This window comes from Melanaphis sacchari, unplaced genomic scaffold (genome assembly GCF_002803265.2).
Source record: "Melanaphis sacchari strain LSU unplaced genomic scaffold, SCAv2.0 Contig4_pilon_pilon, whole genome shotgun sequence".
NCBI lineage: Eukaryota > Metazoa > Arthropoda > Insecta > Hemiptera > Aphididae > Melanaphis > Melanaphis sacchari.
Genome location: NW_020271335.1, coordinates 3079601 through 3087094, shown reverse-complemented (window position 1 = coordinate 3087094; position 7494 = coordinate 3079601).

Sequence of the window (7494 nt, the reverse complement as noted above, 5' to 3'; positions counted from 1 at the left end):
TTAATAAAATTGAAATACGTTAAATCACTTGTTTGCGCCTATTTATTAGTGTTGGGCAACGATATAATTTTGTGTATCGATATCGTTCAGATTTTTCCGATATTTTATCGCGATATCGTTATTTGTACGATATCGATATCGTATCGAAAATATAATTTTATGTTTACCTAAACAATTAAAAAAAAACTTTTCGTAATAATTTGATTATTAATCAGTAATCATTATACGATGTTAGAAATGTTCGAAAAATAACGGACGTTTACATCACACCGACGACACAAATTACACTGTGAATTATGGAATATCCAGTGGTAGTGTGGTACTATACCGTATTCCTCTTAAAAGCCAGCTAAATATAATATTCAATAAAAGTTATAACATTGTTGGCAATATAAAAAAAACCGGTTTCCTTTTTAGATAACATTATAATGGATTATTAATAGTGTACAATAATTGACATTTCACTGGAACACGCGTAGTGTACACCAAACGTTATCAGCTGACACCTATTATTATTTATTATAGCTTAAAACCTACAAATAGTAAATACTAAATAGTAAATACCATGTATTTTTCTTGAAAAATATTATTTTCGATATAACGATATATCGTACAATACAAAATAATATCGATGTCGATAATTTGTCACGATATCGATATCGTATCGAATTATCGATATCGTTGCCCATCACTACTATTTATGTTACAAATTAATAAATTTGGCAACAACATTTTTCCAACTATTTTCATTTTTGAACCACTATGCAACATTGGGAAATTTAATTTCTATATCAGTCGTGACTCGATATATTAACTTCATAGGTACTTTTATCTGCAATCACACTTAACTTTTTATCTTTTCTGTAGATAATTTTTATTATCTAAATAGTCGATATACGGAATTTTACTACGGTATTTCTGAAATCTCGACCGCAAGTTAGTCAATCATCGCCGTTGTCGTATACCCACCTTTCGGTGTGATATACCTCTATCGAATGAAAGGAGTACGGCGGAATTGCGTGGTTACTCAAACAAATTATACAATCATTGGTCGGAAACACAATTTATTAAAAAGGAAAGAAAAAAACTCTGTTAACAAAAATGCTTCCGTAGTCTTTCCGTATCTCGTCGAATACTTCGACAACCACGGACCGACCAGGACTCCCCGGACTGACCCGGAGTCCACTGCACTGTTGTTTGGCGGCGTTCATATTATACAATTTTTGTGTGCCTCAGCATATTTGCTTCATACAACTTATTTTTCTTGATATTTGTGTATACACAGAATTCTTAATCAAATTTAAAGATATTTGTAATTAATACAAGTCGGTGCTTATTGTTTTTACTAATAACGTCATCTGTGTTGCATGTGAAATTATATGGGTAATGTAATTTCTTTGATTTAGTGTTTGATTAGTATTCTGGTGTTTTTTTAGCTTATGTCTCATTATCTGATATCAAACATCAAGATGGCAGGAAATTAAAGTCTACCAATAATGATGGTTAGCATGTTAATAACATTTTTGTCAAGGTAATATTTTATAGTTTTTCATTACAAAAATATTATTATGATATTAATTTTGTCTAATATAATATAACATTTTTATTTTATTAAATAATATTATGGTATATTTATTATTGTATCTACTATGTAATATGATACAACATTTTTAGTTACGTAAAATAACATAATATAGCTAATACTCAATAATAATAATAAGTGATAACACTGATAACACAATTATCTACAAATTGTTATAATCTTTAATCAGATTTTTCTTCTTTATTTTAAAACGTTTAATTTTAAATAAAACTAAATAATAGTAATAAAAATAAACTATAAAAAAGATACATAATTTTCAAGAATATCATATTTATGTGCACTTGCAGAAAAACTAGTATCAGCTATTTTATTATTGAACTTTATAATTTATTGTTGAATATTTTGTCATCTTTATGTATTAATTTTCAACTATGAATATAATAAAAATGTTATTTAACTAAAAATCAAACCTAATTGGTAATTGTTTACTGGAAAGTGTTATATAATACATCATAAAATTTTGGACTAAACTTAGAACAATTTGATAATTTAACAGTTTTGTTCAAATTTTAAAAATTATACTGTTATATTATACCGCGAAGAATAAAATATTTAAATTGATTTTGATTTTTTTTCAGGTCACAATTTTTACAAGTTCTACTAACGATAACTTGATAAAGTTTTTTCAATAAGTCAATATTAAACTTTCCGTAAATCATTTAATTATTTCATTAAACACAACAATTATTTAGAAATTGATCATTTCGTATATCCCCAAGTTATTTTATAAATTATTGTTAAAGATAAATTGTTTTACTAAGTATGACATTAATATTATATAATATAATATCAAATTTTAAATTTTAATGTAATGAAATTAATTTATTGTGTAGCTATTGCTTGCATGTATCTAATTTAACAATACAATTTTTAATTATAATAACATATATATAATATTTAATTACAATAAACTAAATTATATAATTATAACGCAACTGTCTACAAATATTTATAATATTAAACTAGATATCCTCTCTTTATTCTACAATGTTTAATTTTAAGTAAAACTAAATAATAAACGTATTAAATCATAAAAAAGACATATAACTTTTAAAAATATCACATTAGTTGTAGTAGGTTATATGTAGGGGCCGGAATTATATTCTTTTGCATATTTTTTTTGAAACTATGTAGTCAGACGGGGGTTCGAAATCTTTACAAATCATGAAACCGGTTAATTAATGGCAAAAGTTTTTTTAGCATATTTGAGAATATTTCAAGATAAAAGAATATTTTGTACAATAAAGAATATTTAAGAATATATCGATTAATTTTTATAGACATTCGATATTTTTTGTTGCAGTGGCGTAAATAATATCTTATATGTATACTCGCAGGTGTATTAGCACAAGTCATTACTCATTACTAAAACTATACATTTTATCATCAAATATTACGTCATATTATCAAATTAAATTCAAATAAGTAATTTTTATCAGATTTTTAATGAAAAAATTAATTTTAATAAATTGTCTATTTTTGTTAAGTGTTCTAATTTAATTGAATCCGCATCTGTATTTTTTGAAAAATCTTGGGAGCCAATAGAATAGCTCCACATTAGATAGTCGTATACTATGCAAATATTGCAACATACTGTATTATTTATCAATACGATTTATATCTATATATTTACAAACTAAAATTTCACTTTATGTGTATATACTTATACAATAATTGATTTCATTTTTTTTTTATTTTCATTTGATTTTCATATCGTATAAATAAATATTAATATTAAAGACTAAATTATTATAATATACTCGTATATGTTTACTACACTATGAATACTCTGCATTTTATAATAAATATATTGTTCACATTGTTACTTAATTAACTATTATTATATTTTTCACATTCAACTTTAACGCTAAACGAGAAATTAATGTGAATAATATGTAGGTTACAATATAAAGAAATTAGTAGGTACCTATCTAGTTATTATAGATCAATAACTGCTAAATATGCAAATTCGTGAATTATTAATATAGGCGTTGTTTCGTAGATAAAAATTATAGTTATTCATTAAAAATAACAGATTGTAAAAAGAAAACCATAATGAACAATATGAACAAATTAATTGATATGCAATGACGATGCAAAACGTTCGATATCATATCAATATAGGTAGGTACATCATACCTAACGTATTATGAAAGCATTATTTTAAAATATTAATGTAAGGTATAACATTAGTTGTAATCATTTAGAATTACAGAACAGTGAAGAAAAATGTTAAACCACACCAGAATAATCCAATAAATTTTATTCTGTAAGTTTAAGTATTAGCTAATACTTAATATTAGTTAACAGTGTTTTTTTCTTTTCTTTTTAATAAATTGTGTTTTCGACTAATGATTGTATAATTTGTTTGAGTAACCACACAATTCCGTCGTACTCCTTTCATTCGATAGAGGTTGCGCTCAACGTTATTTGAACTCGTTATTTGAGGTATAAAAGTACCTATGAAATTAATATATTGAGTCACAACTGATATAGAAATTAAATTTTCCAATGTTGCATAGTGGTTCAAAGATGAAAATAGTTGGGAAAACGTTGTTGCCAAATTTATTAATTTGTAACATAAATAAGCGCAAACAAGTGATTTAACGTATTTCAATTTTATTAAACGCAATCGAGGTTTTTGCATATAGGCACATATACGGTTTTTAGGCGCGGGCATGGCCGGTTTTCGCCAAAAGTTTACCTTTCCCTTTTCCGTCAAACCATAAATTGGTCGATTCTCTTTTCCGCCAAAAGTGTACCTTTCCTTTTTTCGCCAATTTAATTTTTCACCAAATGCAAAAAGTTTCAAAAAATTTGTAAAATTGAAATTATTTTTCTGTTATAAAACATCTATTAAGTACCTACTGTACTTTCCGACCAATGACATATTTATCGTCGATAATCTAGATTTTTTTCCAACATTATCGATTAAGTTGCTAATCTTTTTTGTTGTATCAGTTGTACGATATGTATATGAAACTAATACCGTTAATATTACGACACAGTCTATTGGTTTTCTAATTATTGTCGATAAAGTATATACGTTCTAATAGTAAGTGTACAACTTTTGAATCGATTCGCATTGTCAAATGTTTAGTATAATATTTGTAAAATAACATTTTAGTGTGTGTTTTGTTAATTTTTTTTTCTCATTTTAAATTTCATTTCTGATTAGTGATTCATTTATAAAATATATGGCGTAATATAATGGTTGAATTCATCGATAGTAAACATGGAAAACTATTATTAGTTTTAAATAATTGTACATTTTGTATTGGATCAATTAACGTATCTACTGGTTTAACTCGATGGCGATGTATAACAAAATACTACAAAGCAAAAGTGTACATTGAAAATAATGCTGTAGTACATGGTCATTGTGAAAATTTAATTCATAACCATGAACCTTATGTTTAGACGGTAATATTTAGGCAAATTGTTAATAATGCCACCTGTAAAAGAAAAGCAGTCGATGATATCAGTCATAAACCAAAAAAAAATTATATTACCAGAGGTTGGAGAAAATATAGAAGCTTCACAATTAACTACAATAGATATTAAAAGACCGAGGAAAAATATTTATGAAGCCCGATAAAAAGTTTTACCTGTCAATCCAAACAATTTACAAGAAGTCTACGAATATTTAGAAGCAATGGATTTAAAAACAAAGCAAAATGGAGATTTTTTGTTAATTAATGATCAACAAAAAATATTGTTATTTTTTCATGTTATACGAATATTTTATTCCTAAAAGAAGTTGACACATTATATATGGATGGGACATTCAAGTATTCAGCACGGTTTTTTATCCAATTGTTCACAATTCATCAAATTCATGGGCTCAAAAATGGACACTATATACCTTTAATATTTTGTTTACTCCCTACTAAAACTACAAAAATATATGCGCGTGCATTTCGGTTAATTGTTGACAAATATGTTCTACACTATGTGTGCAATTATTACTACAGTATATTACAACAGATTTCGAAAAATCTATAGTAAATGCCAATAATGCCATACATGAAACTTGGCGACAAACAAAAATCATTGGTTGTAGGTTTCACCTCACCCAAGCGTGGTGTCGTCAAATTCAAAAATTAGGGCTATTCATTGCAACTGCTTACCAGGACCAATCTTCAGAAGTGAGGTAAATGGTAGCGTCATACTTTTGGCTTATTTTTTTAGACTTATGTGGAGTTTTTGAATGTTTTATTGACAGCTTTATGGCTAATCGCCCTACAGATGATCAAGTAGGTAAATATTCAGACTACTTAGTAGACAATTATCTAACTGAAAATTGCGATTATCCTCCAATACTTTGGGCATCAGCAAGTTCAAGTTTAAGACGAATGACCAACATTTGCGAGTCATTCCATTAGAATTTTAATAAATGTTTTTATAAAGAATCGCTGTTTATCAATATTTTAGTAAACGTTTTAATTAATGGAGTACAATACGAAGTCTACGTTAAACTAAGAAGTACCCATTTACTAAACGTGGTACAAGATCGTCGAGTTCGAGATAGACAAAATCGAAATAAACAATTTATTACTCAGTATAAAAATGGATATATTGACAGGTAGTGTGACTATTTTAATTTAATGTTAATATTTATATTTATTTTTTCTTAAATTTTCAGATATGACTTCGTAAAAGAAATATCATTTAACTATAGTAAGATAATAATAAAAAAATAAAAAAAAAAATAAAGAAGTAAACTGTAATATTAAATGTAATTGACACAATTAAATTGTAATATTTAATAAAAATATTGAATATAAATATTATGTGTATTTTTTCATTTTTTTTTTTCATTTGGTGGAAAAGTGAATTGGCGGAAAAGGGAAAGGTACACTTTTGACGGAAACGGGTAACTCCCTTAGACGCTAACACAGTCCACCCGTTAACCTAACCTAACCTAACCTAACCTAATGTTAACTTCCTTAGTTTTATTTTCTTACCTGTAACGGGTACCTACACAGAAACTTCGCCAGTATTAAGGCCTTCCCAAATTAAATACGTTGATATATGTCGAAATTAAGGTGCAATACATTTATTAAAACTGTTGAATTGGAGTAATATAATATTACTATGATAAATTCGTCGAGTGATACTCACATTACTCCATACCTTCCATTTCATCGTATTAATTTTATACTGTTACCTGAATTTTTTTTTCGTCAGAATTTACATGAATTCAATTTTACCTGTTTTTTTCCTAGTGGAGTTAACACTAATAAAATGTACTAGTGGCGGGGTTTACATGCGCCAATTTTAACACTATATTTCTCTAATTAGATCAATATGGAGTAGATGGTTTAGGTACCTAATTATAAAACACTCCATAATAAATTGTATAAGTATAATATATTCCTACATTGAAATAATATTTAAAATGAAAATAATTTTATTATGATTGGTAATATATATTTTTATGTTTAAATATTATTTGATCTACATATTTATAATAAATTGAATGTATATAACATTTTACATGTTTTCTATGTATAAATATTTTGAACATTTAAAAATTATTTTTATAAATATCTATTAACTAACAATATTCATAACGTATATTGTATATATCAATCATATGTGTACATATTATATAGACATATTGATTAACATCAAAATCACAGTCAAAAATAAATAACAAATTTATAATAATATAATATATAACTATACATAAATACGAAATAAAATATTAATAAATCGCAAATTTAATCTAACCGAGAATAAAACTATATATTCTACTAGTCTTTTTTGTATATATTTTTTTCGAACACAACTTTTCGAACTTGAACAACATTTATAGATATTTTTTAAATAATAATTCATATATTTTATATGTATGCATAATAACGATATACATTATAATAACTTAG